Below are 15,651 nucleotides of genomic sequence, written 5' to 3' on the forward strand. Positions count from 1 at the left end.
ATGGACCGTGCAGGTCTTTTTCTGCCGTCATCTACTATGTTACTATGTATATGCCCCCGGATTCTGTATAGCGCAACTTAGGTTGCACATGCAAATCCAGTTGCAACTTAATTAGTTAACAAGCCAATCAGCACTGATAATTGCCAATTAAACAGGCAATTATTGATAGTAATTGGCATTAATTAGGATTTACGTGCACAACTGTCTAAGTGTATTTTGTAACGTGATACGCATAAGTCATATAGTTGAAAAGGGGGCGTGGAATAGATGGGTCATGGGCATTTCACAAATCTATGCACGTTGTTGTAGAGTATATCCAGTCTGCGCCTAATGTACGCAATTGGCATTTACACCAAGTTTTACTTGGCGTAACTGCCTGTGACTAAATTTAGTCACACGGATGGGCGCTCAGCATCTAACTATATAAATGACAAGTGACCTTCTCACCTGCAAATGCGCAGTAGAGACTTCCCTCTCTGTCCCGCCCTCGCATCAAGACGTGATGACATCTGAGGGCGGAACAGAGAGGGAAACGGATGCTGCCGCTGGAGCCTGGAGATGAAGCAACATTGCTGGAACACCAACTTCCACCCCCCCACCCCCAACATCGCTGCCGCCGCTCCCGCCCCCCTCTGTATAGGGCTCCCTGCACTGACATGACAGCGCCTTTCACCTCCGTATGGAAGTGCTGCAGAGCGATCTGCTGCTGCTGCCTGCAATGCTTTCACACGGAGGTGAGAGGCGCTCTCATGTCAGTGCAGGGGGCCCGGCACGGAAGGGGGAGGGAGCAGCGGCGAGGAGGGTAGCTGGACATGGGGGGAGGGCAGGGGGGAGAGAGGAGGGTTGCTGGACATGGGGAGAGAGCAGGGCAGAGAGGAGGGTTGGTGGACGGGGGGGGGGGGAGGCCAAGGGAAAGAGGAGGGTTGCTGGATATGAGGGGAGGGCAGGGGAGAGAGGAGGGTTGGTGTACATATTGGTCTTTTGTAACCTGTCACAATGGCCTCCATTTACATTTTATTTTGAAATCACCTATATACTTTTTTGGCAGTAGTTGGTATCAAATAAAATAAAATGAAAAAGCCCTCTGGCAGAATCTAGGCATTCTCATTCCTATGAATCCTTTTATTTTTCTCTTTAGCCTTATTTCTACGTCACCATAAAAAGAAATATCAAGATAATTTCAATTGTAACATACCATTATGCGTCAAATACCATAAAAAATGTATAAACATGTTCATAGGAGAAGCCTGTGAGATAAAGAACATTTTGTTCTTCTATGGGATACCTGCCATTTCTCCATAGTTCTCTGGCTCAATGGAAGATTTGTTTTCATCCAGTTGGCACTGAGGTATGTGGTTATCATCTGAGGTTCATTGGCAGCTTGCCTTAGATTTAGTAGTCGAAGTTGCTATTGTTTTATATTTTGTGGGTACTAATAACATTCGGAGAGGCTTTTGAGATTAGTGAATGTGTTCTGGCTCTAAAGCAGTTGCTGATTTAAGCTGTGAAAAACACTGGGTCCATATTTAGAAATGGAGCTCTGAGATTCTATCATTTGCTCATCAGTTTTAAGTCTGTTTTTCAAATGTTTATTGAACAAGTCTTGGAAAAGTTCCATCTCCATATTTCTCATGATCTAATACTGAATTGCAATTGATTCCCATTAAAAGAACACTATTGCGATCTGCACATATCAAATTGAAGATCTCCTGAGAAAAGTTTTAGAAGTTTCATTGGACCCATATATGTTAAGATGTTAAACACAGTTGAGATTCTTTTTTTCATACCCTTAATGGCTGTCACAGTCCTCGTGTCTTGCTTCTCTGTGCTATGTTCGTCCTCCTTACCTACTAAAATTACCTGCAGTTCCAGACAGTGACCTGTGGGGTCACTGTAGAGTGGTGGAGGCCAAGCTGGTGATGTCATCAGCACTTAGCACTTCTTAAACTGGCTTCTGAGAGTGCTTAGGGTTCTGGCAATTATCCTTGATGAGACCCAGGCCTGCCTGGGCCCTGCTAGTTCCAACTTATGTTTCTTTGTGAGGTTGTGGCCTGAAGCTTTGCTACAGCTTTTCCTTATGCTGTGTACCTGTGGAGATCTGTTTCCAAGCCAGGGAGTCCTGATGAGTAAAAGCTTGACCTACAGCTTTTCCTTATGCTGTGTTCCTGTGAAAACTGCTTTCAAGCTTGGGAGTTCTGAGGAGTAAAGCTTGGCTTATAGCTTTCACCTTATGCTGTGTTCCAGTGGAAGTCTGCCTCCAAGCCATGGAGTCCTGAGGAGTAAAGCTTTGCCTACAGCTTTCACCTTTGCTTGGGTCCAGTGAAGCCTGCTGCCAAGTCTGTGAGTCCAGAACCACCTGTGCCTCAGCTGAGTTTCCAGTCGCTCACCATGAGTGGCTGTATGCAGCAAGTGAGTGGCTTTGTGCTGTGTTTGGGCCTGTGTGGGCTGGATGATGGGGAGTGCTGCAGGTGTAGCAGCTGAGGCCACGTCTCGAGGTATCTCTGGACGAGGGAGCAGTGCTTGAAGTGCGGAGGGGTCCGCGTGGGCTGATCCTGGCCCTTGGGTGCTGTGCAGGGCCATTGAGTCATCTACCTTGGGAGTGTCGGCTCAGGTTTGGCTTCTTCACCTTCCTTGCCTTGGGAACATCGGCGCATTCAATTTCAGTTCCTGTAAGAAAGCTATCTCTATGCTCATTGTATGTACGTCATATAATACATTCTTAGTTTTGTACGATTGTTTAAATCATTAATATTCCACAAACATATCTTTAGGCTATACATTTACTCATAGGCGGTCGGTGGCCCAACTGTTTGGGGAGGCTAAAGGGGGTGGGGTTAGGGGTGGGGCCAGGGGCGGAGCTTACCTCCATAATTGTCTGACAACACAGAAAAAAAATAAGTAAAAATAAAATAGTCACAGTTAATACCTTTTATTAAATTTAGATATTAGATGTCAAAGAATAAAGTGGTTGCTCAAAGCATATACTAACCACAATTGCTCAACTGCAAAACACTATGCACAACTTTGTGCAAAAACACACTCAGAACCTTACTGTACCATAAATATTACACTGGGCAGACCCTAATACACCAGTATACCACCCATAGGGAAAATGCAGACCGTCAACAATATGATACAAGGGATCATATCACAATTCTCATTTAGAGCCACAAAACACCCTTTTAGGGTGGATAGTGTTCACAATGAGCTCCTTTTATTAACGACCATATGTAGATCCTTCAAGAGGTAGTGTGTCATGATTTACGCTGTACACCCTTTCTGATGTTTTGGTGCCACCTCAGTAAGCCCAACACACAATCTCTCCACTGCAAAACACTTTACACACACTTGTGCAAAAACACACTCATAGCCTTACCAAACCATAACAACACTAATTCCAAGGACAGGACGAGCTACAACCTTTATGTATGGAAAGGCAGCACTATAATTACATGGGCTCTAAAACACCAGTACACAACCTAGTGAAACAAAAACAAAACAAAAAACAAAAAGGGCTGCAAATACTACAAGCTAGCAGAATACTGCATCTTGATCACACATGAAAAACACATGACAACAGATATGAAGGCAAAATACTGAACTGGAAAGTTACCTCAAGAAGTCAGACTCAGCATGCAGCAATACTAGAAAAATTGAAACTTACATGCAAAATATCACAGATGTACATTTCCAAAAGCTGACATATTCCAATTAATAAATTCTGAATAAAAAATGTTTTCTACCTTTGCTGTCTGAGCATTTAGTTTTTCTATTAGCTTTGGTCCCAGTGTCTTCTTTCCATCTGATATTTTTTTCTCTCACCATGTCCACCATCCTTCTGTGTCCTTATGCGTCCTGTCTACCATCTGTAGCCCTGACCCTATCCTTTCTCCAGTTTCAACATCTGCCCTCAAAGTGTTCCAATCCAGCCCTTAAATTCAGCAATTTCCCCTCCATCCATATAAAGCATTTCTCCTCACTCCCCTCCCCTCCATCCATGTGCATCTACTTCCTCTGTCTTCTCTCCCCTCCATCCATGTCTAGCATTTCTCCTCTCTTCCTTCCACTCCATCCGTGTGCATCTCCTTCCTTTATCTATCTTTCCTTCCCTCCATCCTTGTCCAAGATTTCTCCTCTCTTCCCTGCCCTCCATCCATGTCCAGCATTTCTCCTCTTTTCCCTCCCCTCCATCCATGTGCATCTCCTTCCTGACTTCCCTCCCCTCCATCCATCCATCCATTTCCAACAAATTTCCTCTCACCCCTGTCTCCTCCATCCACATCCATGTTGTCCAGCAATTCTCCTCTCTCCCCTGCCCTCCCCTTCATCCATGTCCAGGACCTCTCCATTTTCCCCTGCCATCTCCTCCATCCACCCATATCCTGCAAATTTCCTCTGTCCCCTGTCCCCATTCATCAATCCATGTCCAGCAATTCTCCTCTCTCCCTTGCCCTGCGCTCCATCCATCCATCCATGTCTAAGAACTCTCCATTCTCCCCTGCCCTCTCCTCCATCCATCTCCAGCAAATTTGCTCTCTCCCCTGTCACCTCCAACTATGTCCAACAATTCTCCTCTCCCCTGCCCTCCTGTCCAGCGATTTCTTCTCTCCCCATGCCCTCTCCTCCAACCATCCAAGTCCAGTAAGTCTCCTCTACCCTGCCCTCCCCTTGAGTCTGTTCTCTCCCCTTGAACTCGCCTTCTCTCCACATCCAGCGATTCTCCCTGCCTCCCTCAGCTCCCCAACAGCCCTCCTCTCTGTTCCTTTCTGACCCCCCCCCCCCCCCGTGCAACCCTTTTCCTCTCCGTGGCAGCGGTTTTGCGAGGCAGCTCTGGCTCACCCTCCTTCCTTCCTTGGTTCTCGCTATCCGATTGGCTCCCCGAATCGATCGGCAGCCCCCCCCCCCCCGCGCGTTTTACTTTCCGACGTGGCAGCGACGTCAATCAAAGAAGAAGAAGGGCACAACAGGCTCCCTTGCTTCCAGCTTCTCTCTTCACACAGTGCCCCGCCTTCGCGGAAAGAGGAAATGCATCATCACTGATGCTGACGGCGGAAGTCGGTTAGTTCGTAGATCGTTTTCAGGTTTCGTGGTAGTTTTTTCCAGAATTGCGTGCTCATATACTGTAAGAAAAGGTTGATGCGTGCAGCACTTTGTATTTTATGCCTTTGCAATTAGGAAAGTGGAGGTTGAGGAAAGTTCGGGATGATCTTTTAGCGTTTCTGGGTGGTAGGTCTATTAAGTCAGACATGTAGGCTGGGGCTTCACCGTGAATGATTTTGTGGACTAGTGTGCATACTTTAAAAGCATAATTTGGATGCTTCATTTTGGAAAATGGCTGTTCATTTTCGGTGGTCTCGTGTGTTTTTGAACAGGAAACACTTTTGTTTTTGTTGATCAAAAATGGCTGTGAAATGAACTTTTTTTTCGACGTTATGAGCAGGATGTCACAATTCTGACTTAGATGATCTTTCAAAAATGCCCCTATACGTGTCTTCACAGTCTAAGTTCATTATTGTACAATTACCCTCATACCCCTGGATTCTATATATGAGGCTCAAAATTGCGCAATGAAATTTGGGCATGTGCCCAATATCCATGTGAAGTTTACACAGCTGTCGTTGGCATGATGCAAGTACAAGGGCGAGCATTAGCACTAAATTTGAGAGAGTAAATTTGAAATCATTCTCTCTATACTTCCTGACTTAATTTAGATGACATGTTATTGAATGAGGAGGTTGATATGGTAGCAAATTTAAACAAAAGCACTTATGTGGTCAGCAGCCAATGCTGACTGTATAAGTGATTTGAAAATTGACTCTTATATTATGCTTTAGGAATATGATTGAAAGATTCTTGAAAATTATTAGCATCAATAGTTAGATAAATTGCATATGAGAGCAGGATTGGAGCTAGCCTAAAAAAAATAAATAAATAAATAAATAAATAAATAAATAAATATATATATATATATATATATAAAATCCAGAATGCATTCTAAATACATAAGCAAAAGGTACTGCAATTGAAGTTTTTAAAATCCATTATTTGTTTTATTGCCTAGAGAATGTTGTGTTAGTTAAAACTGGTGCATGAAGACATCTCATTGTATAAATTCAATACTTCATTAGCATTCTGTATGAGCAGAATCTATAGAAAAGTTTAAATGCAGCAACAACTACTGAGTGATTATACAGTAATTCAAAGAATCAAATCAAATGAAAATGGATTAGATGAATGACACTTTGCAAAGAAAGGAAAAAAGTAGAAAGTTCAAGTTACCTGATGAAGTAATAACAATTCTTAGAGAAGTGTTTATTAGGCATAAAAAAAGAATTCTTAGACTTCCTTTAGTCAACATTCTCTTTGATTTTACTTCAAAATATGGTAGACACCTGTGGTTGAAGGAAAGGCCAAGATGAAAGACAAAGGAATAAAATACAATTTGCAAAAAGGATGACTGGCAAAAGGAAGAGAAGAAAAGTAGTTCATACATATGAAATGACTGCAAACACTATCAAGGGGGGAGGGAGGTGGATGAAAGTGGAAAAAGCAATGGAAGCAGGTATGAAAAGAGTACAGTGGCATAGCCACAGGGGGGCCTTGGGGACTTCCCCCCCTTTTTTGGGCTCAGGCCCTGCCAAAACTGTAGCACCTGTTCAATGGCTGGCAGGAATGCTGAAACCCCACCAGGTGAAGAGATCTACTTCCTGAGCCACGCCCTTCATGATGTTTTAGGAGCGAGTATATCAGCAGTGTGCTTCCAGCCACCAACATTGGTACTGCCCGAAAATACTCGATTAATGCATGAACTGAACTTGTGTGGGGAGTGCCGGTGTTGGAGGCTGAAGGCATGTTGTCTTTCTCATTCCTGATTAATCACGAGGGGGAGGTTCATGCAGTAGATATCTTTGACTGGCAGAGCTTCACGATTCCCAGCAACAAAAATATGATTTTTAACGGAGATGGGGGGAGGAAATGTGTGAGGACCTGAACCTTAGTAAAAACCAACCTCACTAAAAACCAACCTCTTCAAAAAGGCCTACCCCAACGACCCTACATAAACCCTTCACCCAAAGCATAGCATGCCTAATGAGCACACTGGACAACACACAATCTTCATCCCTTCCGACCCTCCACACATACCTCATTCGACCACTATACAACCTTGTATTTGTTATCAACCGACTGGGCAAATGCCCAACGGTTCTATGTAAGCCACATTGAGCCTGCAAATAGGTGGGAAAATGTGGGGTACAAATGCAACAAATAAATAAATAAATAAAATACATAAACATGCATACCCTGGAGTAAAGGAGAGACAGGGGTGATATGATACAGACGTTTAAATATTTGAAAGGTATTAATTTAGAAACAAACCTTTTCCAGAGATGGGAAGGTGGTAGAACTAGAGGACATGAATTGAAGTTGTGTTGGGGGGGGGGGGGGGTCTCAGGAATAATATCAGAAAGTACTTTTTCACAGAGAGGGTGGTAAAAACCTGGAATGCCCTCCTGCAAGAGGTGGTGCAGATGAAAACGGTAATTAAAAAATGTGTGGGATAAACACAAAGGAACCTGTATAGAAGGCGTCGACCGATCAAGCTTAGCAGTGATTAGATGGCAACATCAGTAATTGGGGAGCGAAGCCAATGCTGGGCAGACTTCTATGGTTTGTGCCCTGATCATGGCTGAACTGATTAAGCTTCAGTAGCTGGAAAACCAGGTCAGTGCTGGGTTGACCTTTACAGTCTATGTCCTGAAAATAACAAGGACAAATCATGATCAAATATACATATGTAGTTCACATCATACTTTAAGTGATGAGTTATCTTGTTGGGCAGACTGGATGGACTGTACAGGTCTTTATCTACTGTCATCTACTATGTTATATACAGGCTCATTTTCGAAAGAGATGGATGTCCATCTTCCGACATAAATCGGTACTTGGACGTCCATCTCTCAGAGACGTCCAAATCGGTATAATCGAAACCTGTCGCAAGGACGTCCAAATTTCAAGGGGGCGTATCGGAGGCATGGTAAAGGCGGGACTTGGGCGTTCCTAAGACTTGGATGACTTTGACCCATAATCGAAAAAAGCAGAGACATCCATGACTACAACTTGGACGTTTTCACCCGGACGTGTTTTCATTACGAATAAGGCACAAAAAGGTGCCTGAAATGATCAGATGACCACCGGGGGGAATCGGGGATGACCTCCCCTTACTCCCCCAGTGGTCACTAACCCCCTCCCACCCTCAAAAAAGATAATTAAAAATATTACCTGCCAGCCTCAGATGTCATACTCGGGTCCATGACAGCACATGCAGGTCCCTGGAGCAGTTTTAGTGGGTGCAGTGCAATTCAGACAGGCGGACCCAGGCCCATACCCCCCTACCTGCTACATTTTTGGAGGAATCAGCCAGTCCTCCAAAACCCACCAGAAACCCTCTGTGCCCACATATAGGTGCCTCCCTTCACCCATAAGGGCTATGGTAGTGATGTACAGTTTGGGGTAGTGGGTTTTGGGGGGCTCAGCACACAAGGAAAGGGAGCTGTGTACCTTAGAGAATTTTATGAAGTCCACTGCAGTGCCCCCTAGGGTGCCCAATTGTTGTCCTGGCATGCCAGGACGAACAGACGGATGCGGAAATGTTAAAGGAAATCAGGGACGCAAACAAACTGGGCAACACAATAATAATGGGGGATTTCAATTACCCGCATATAGACTGGGTTAATGTAACATCTGTACACGCAAGGGACATAGGATTTCTTGATGAAATCAAGGACAGCTTCATGGAACAGCTAGTTCAGGAGCCGACAAGAGAAGGAAAAATACTAGACTTAGTCCTTAGTGGTGCTCATGATCTAGTGCAGGGGGTAACGATACGAGGGCCGCTTGATAACAGTGATCATAATATGATCGGTTTTGATATTGGCATTGAAGGAAGTGAAACTAGGAAATCAAGTACGCTAGCGTTTAACTATAGAAAAGGTGATTACGACAAAATGAGAAAAATGGTGAAAAAAAGACTGAAAGGAGCAGCTCGCAGAGTAAAAAACTTGCATCAGGCGTGGATGCTGTTTAAAAACACCATCCTGGAGGTTCAGGACAAATATATTCCACGTATTAGAAAAAAGGGAAAAAAGACTAAACGTCAGCCGGCGTGGCTAAACAGTAAGATAAAGGAAATCATTAGAGCCAAAAAACAATCCTTCAGAAAGTGGAGAAGAGAACCAACTGAAAGTAACAGGATAGATCATAAGGAATGCCAAGCCAAATGCAAAGCGGAGATAAGGAGGGCAAAAAAGGACTTTGAGAAGAAATTAGCGTTGGAAGCAAAAATACATAGTAAAAATTTTTTTAGATACATTAAAAGCAGGAAACCGGCCAAAGAGTCGGTTGGGCCGCTGGACGAAAATGGTGTTAAAGGGGCGATCAAGGAGGACAAAGCCGTAGCGGAGAAATTAAATGAATTCTTTGCTTCGGTCTTCACCGAGGAGGATTTGGGGGGGACACCGGTGCCGGAAAGAATATTTGAAGCGGGGGAGTCGGAGAAACTAAACAAATTCTCTGTAACCTTGGAGGATGTAATGGGTCAGTTCAGCAAGCTGAAGAGTAGTAAATCACCGGGACCTGATGGTATTCATCCCAGAGTATTAATAGAACTAAAAAATGAACTTGCGGAGCTACTGTTAGAAATATGCAATCTGTCCCTAAAATCGAGTGTAGTACCGGAAGACTGGAGGGTAGCCAATGTTACTCCGATTTTTAAGAAGGGTTCCAGAGGAGATCCGGGAAATTATAGACCGGTGAGTCTGACGTCGGTGCCGGGCAAGATGGTGGAGGCTATTATTAAGAATAAAATTGCAGAGCATATACAAAAACATGGACTGATGAGACAAAGTCAGCACGGATTTAGTGAAGGGAAGTCTTGCCTCACCAATCTAATGCATTTTTTTGAGGGGGTAAGCAAACATGTGGACAATGGGGAGCCGGTTGATATTGTATATCTGGATTTTCAGAAGGCGTTTGACAAAGTGCCGCACGAAAGACTCCTGAAGAAATTGCAGAGTCATGGAATCGGAGGTAGGGTATTATTATGGATTAAGAACTGGTTGAAAGATAGGAAGCAGAGAGTAGGATTGCGTGGCCAGTATTCTCAGTGGAGGAGGGTAGTTAGTGGGGTCCCGCAGGGGTCTGTGCTGGGTCCGTTGCTTTTCAATGTATTTATAAATGACCTAGAGATGGGAATAACTAGTGAGGTAATTAAATTCGCCGATGACACAAAATTATTCAGGGTCGTCAAGTCGCAGGAGGAATGTGAACGATTACAGGAGGACCTTGCGAGACTGGGAGAATGGGCGTGCAAGTGGCAGATGAAGTTCAATGTTGACAAGTGCAAAGTGATGCATGTGGGTAAGAGGAACCCGAATTATAGCTACGTCTTGCAAGGTTCCGCGTTAGGAGTTACGGATCAAGAAAGGGATCTGGGTGTCGTCGTCGATGATACGCTGAAACCTTCTGCTCAGTGTGCTGCTGCGGCTAGGAAAGCGAATAGAATGTTGGGTGTTATTAGGAAGGGTATGGAGTCCAGGTGCGCGGATGTTATAATGCCGTTGTATCGCTCCATGGTGCGACCGCACCTGGAATATTGTGTTCAGTACTGGTCTCCGTATCTCAAAAAAGATATAGTAGAATTGGAAAAGGTACAGCGAAGGGCGACGAAAATGATAGTGGGGATGGGACGACTTTCCTATGAAGAGAGGCTGAGAAGGCTAGGGCTTTTCAGCTTGGAGAAGAGACGGCTGAGGGGAGATATGATAGAAGTGTATAAAATAATGAGTGGAATGGATCGGGTGGATGTGAAGCGACTGTTCACGCTATCCAAAAATACTAGGACTAGAGGGCATGAGTTGAAGCTACAGTGTGGTAAATTTAAAACGAATCGGAGAAAATTTTTCTTCACCCAACGTGTAATTAGACTCTGGAATTCGTTGCCGGAGAACGTGGTACGGGCGGTTAGCTTGACGGAGTTTAAAAAGGGGTTAGATAGATTCCTAAAGGACAAGTCCATAGACCGCTATTAAATGGACTTGGAAAAATTCCGCATTTTTAGGTATAACTTGTCTGGAATGTTTTTACGTTTGGGGAGCGTGCCAGGTGCCCTTGACCTGGATTGGCCACTGTCGGTGACAGGATGCTGGGCTAGATGGACCTTTGGTCTTTCCCAGTATGGCACTACTTATGTACTTATGTACAGTGGGGGAAATAAGTATTTGATCCCTTGCTGATTTTGTAAGTTTGCCCACTGACAAAGACATGAGCAGCCCATAATTGAAGGGTAGGTTATTGGTAACAGTGAGAGATAGCACATCACAAATTAAATCCAGAAAATCACATTGTGGAAAGTATATGAATTTATTTGCATTCTGCAGAGGGAAATAAGTATTTGATCCCCCACCAACCAGTAAGAGATCTGGCCCCTACAGACCAGGTAGATGCTCCAAATCAACTCGTTACCTGCATGACAGACAGCTGTCGGCAATGGTCACCTGTATGAAAGACACCTGTCCACAGACTCAGTGAATCAGTCAGACTCTAACCTCTACAAAATGGCCAAGAGCAAGGAGCTGTCTAAGGATGTCAGGGACAAGATCATACACCTGCACAAGGCTGGAATGGGCTACAAAACCATCAGTAAGACGCTGGGCGAGAAGGAGACAACTGTTGGTGCCATAGTAAGAAAATGGAAGAAGTACAAAATGACTGTCAATCGACAAAGATCTGGGGCTCCACGCAAAATCTCACCTCGTGGGGTATCCTTGATCATGAGGAAGGTTAGAAATCAGCCTACAACTACAAGGGGGGAACTTGTCAATGATCTCAAGGCAGCTGGGACCACTGTCACCACGAAAACCATTGGTAACACATTACGACATAACGGATTGCAATCCTGCAGTGCCCGCAAGGTCCCCCTGCTCCAGAAGGCACATGTGACGGCCCGTCTGAAGTTTGCCAGTGAACACCTGGATGATGCCGAGAGTGATTGGGAGAAGGTGCTGTGGTCAGATGAGACAAAAATTGAGCTCTTTGGCATGAACTCAACTCGCCGTGTTTGGAGGAAGAGAAATGCTGCCTATGACCCAAAGAACACCGTCCCCACTGTCAAGCATGGAGGTGGAAATGTTATGTTTTGGGGGTGTTTCTCTGCTAAGGGCACAGGACTACTTCACCGCATCAATGGGAGAATGGATGGGGCCATGTACCGTACAATTCTGAGTGACAACCTCCTTCCCTCCGCCAGGGCCTTAAAAATGGGTCGTGGCTGGGTCTTCCAGCACGACAATGACCCAAAACATACAGCCAAGGCAACAAAGGAGTGGCTCAGGAAGAAGCACATTAGGGTCATGGAGTGGCCTAGCCAGTCACCAGACCTTAATCCCATTGAAAACTTATGGAGGGAGCTGAAGCTGCGAGTTGCCAAGCGACAGCCCAGAACTCTTAATGATTTAGAGATGATCTGCAAAGAGGAGTGGACCAAAATTCCTCCTGACATGTGTGCAAACCTCATCATCAACTACAGAAGACGTCTGACCGCTGTGCTTGCCAACAAGGGTTTTGCCACCAAGTATTAGGTCTTGTTTGCCAGAGGGATTAAATACTTATTTCCCTCTGCAGAATGCAAATAAATTCATATACTTTCCACAATGTGATTTTCCGGATTTAATTTGTGATGTGCTATCTCTCACTGTTACCAATAACCTACCCTTCAATTATGGGCTGCTCATGTCTTTGTCAGTGGGCAAACTTACAAAATCAGCAAGGGATCAAATACTTATTTCCCCCACTGTACTTATGTAGAAATGCTGGCTCTTCTCACGTCCAAATGGCTTGCATTTGGACGTTTTTGACTTGGAAGTCTTTGGTTTCGAAAATTGCCGAAATCCAAATCTACAGACGTCCAAATCTAAGGATGTCCTTGGTATTTTACAAATGAAAGATGGACGTCCATCTTTTTTTGAACATATGCTTTTCCCCGCCTCCGGATTTGGACGTTTTACAAAGACGTCCAAATCCCAACTTAGACATTTCTTTCGAAAATGCCCCTCATAGTCTGCATCTGCTGTTAGTTGAAAGATGTTGAATATTTGTTTTCATGCAATTCATTTATAATGCTTGTTCCTGAGCTGCAAAAATTAATCCTTCCATCTACTTCATGAGGGTACCCAGTCACAGCCATTGCCAGTTTCTTGATTTCCCTAAGGTATTGTCCATGTGAGGCCTTGTTTTTCCAGTTAGCCAAACTGGTTTCCAGTTGTTTAGTTCTGTACTCCGCATTTAATATACCACTGAATATCACGGCTTAGAAACAATCTCTGTCTCTACCTTAATGGATATAATTTTAAATACTAGTAACATTTAGAAGAAAGGACATGTGTTTGGCACTCACTGTCAGCTGCATAAATCCTTTTGAATGTTGGGCTGCCTGCGGTTTACCATATTCCTACATGATTAAAGAAGGACTAAAAATCTATTGTTTCTGCTAATCTTATAATTCTAATGGTAAGAAAAACTGGCAGAATAAAGTACAATTAACTTACCACTATGGATCTGGAGAGCGAACAATAATTTCCTGAAACTCCTCATTCATGAAATTTGCAGCCAAGATTTTTCCTCATCACACTGAAGGAAATGGGAGTTTATTAGATGATGACCCAATTGTACAAGACTATTCAAAGTGAGTAGAGGTCTTTTGTAGTCTGCTAGATAGAGTATCAAAAGCACGTACATGACCAAAGTAATTATAACTAAACAACTTTCTTTCTCTCTGTATGTGTGTGTGTGTGTGTATATATATATATATATATATATATATATATATATATATATATATATATATATGTAAATGCCAATATTATGGCAAAATTGATGCCTAATTGTGATGATATGTAATTTGAAGGTGGGTGGACACATGGGCAGAGTGTAGGAGGGGCACACAGTTACGTACATAAATTATTATAGCTTACTATAATTTATGTGCATTTTTTTAGCTAGTTTAAGTGGTTGCACTTAAAATATACCCATGTATTTGCCCTGCTACATTGGTATTCTATAAAGGAGAGTAGGTGTGCCTTTTTAGAATTACTTTTTGGTAGCTGTTATACTGGTAAGTGCCTTATCCATGAATGTTCAGCAGCACTCTTCGGCACTATGAGCCAAATTTTATAAACGGTACCTGTCATGAAACGCCTAGCCCCCTGCCTGGGGTTAGCCCACAGCCACTTATAGGGTCTATCCCCAGCACAGCTCATGTCCTCCTGCATCTGCCGCTTGTGCTCTATGTCACGTCTGTGGCCGTGACCACCCTCATTCTTACCCTGTTTCTGGGAGTCAGTGGCTGTGCTGGCTTCTGCTTGTCTCTGTTTCTGTCTCTGTTTTAGTTTCTCTCTGGCTCTGTGTGCTGATTGCTTTACTGGACCTCACCTGTGTGGGCTATGCCTCTTCCAAGATGGCTGCCGACTCCTCTATGCCAGTATCCAAGATGGCTCCCGCTGTTCCTTCCTGTGGGCTGACTTCTCTGTATGTCAAGCCTCTGTTTGGAGGCAAGGAGATTGCTGCAGCTGTGCCTCTGGTGTTGAAAGGCTTTATTAATCACTTAGAGCCTGCAGCCCTTGCCTTTGCATTTCGTCTAAGGGCCCTGGTATGTAGAGTGCTCTGTACACTGCTACATTGTTTGCTCTGTGTGAGTTTCTAATGTTTGACTAGCTAGCTTGGGCACAGCTTTGCTTGTTAGCCTGTGTATAGCTTTGCTAGTTCTCCTGTGTTTGCTCTGTGTATGTTTCTAGTGTATAAAAAGAAAAACACAAAAGGCAACAGTCTACTTGCTACATAAAAGTCTGTTATAAAAAGTAGACCGATACACATATATAAAAACAAAGAAATAATTTATTCAAACCAGGATAAAAGCAGTACCCGACGTGGCCACGTTTCACCCTCAGGCTGCATCAGGGGTAAAACTACAAATAAAAACATAAAAATAGTGATAACATCATCTCAAGTTATGTACATATATATATATATATATATATATATATATATATATATATATATATATATAAAAAGTCATAACAGCAAATGATAAAATAAAGTACAATAAATACATTACACATTCAAAAGTAAAATGGAGGAGGAGATAAGACAAGCCACTTTCCAAACATATAAAAGTGTATAAAACGTTGGATGGATTTAATCAAATCTAATAATGTATCAATACATACCTAAAAATCAGGGGTGATTAACATACCCCTTCAAAAAAAGCCTAAAACAAAATTAAAAAGATATACATTAATCCCATCTTGATCAGCCCATGTATCACAAACTCTACATCTCACCAGTCAGCTCAATTAAAATTCTCATCATATCAACAATTGACTATATTTCATGGTGTAAAGCTTTCAATTACTCACTGTTATAAACCTTCTACAAATAGACCACCTTGAATCCTAAAACTTTATCAGCCTTTACTATATAACATCATCAAAAGACATGGCTGCATAAATGAAACTAACTTTCAAAAGCCATAACTCATTCTATAGTAAATATACTTATACATCTGCTTTACTCAATGCTGCCATCTCCCATAACATCACA

General features: G+C 43.2%; 1 protein-coding gene across 1 annotated transcript in view; it reads left to right on the forward strand.

The window, feature by feature from the left end:
• COL19A1 (collagen type XIX alpha 1 chain) overlaps positions 1–15,651 on the forward strand; it is a 946,027-nt gene that overhangs the window by 250,691 nt on the left and 679,685 nt on the right. The gene's annotated exons all lie outside the window — the stretch shown is intronic.

This window comes from Microcaecilia unicolor, chromosome 3 (genome assembly GCF_901765095.1).
Source record: "Microcaecilia unicolor chromosome 3, aMicUni1.1, whole genome shotgun sequence".
Classification (NCBI taxonomy): domain Eukaryota; kingdom Metazoa; phylum Chordata; class Amphibia; order Gymnophiona; family Siphonopidae; genus Microcaecilia; species Microcaecilia unicolor.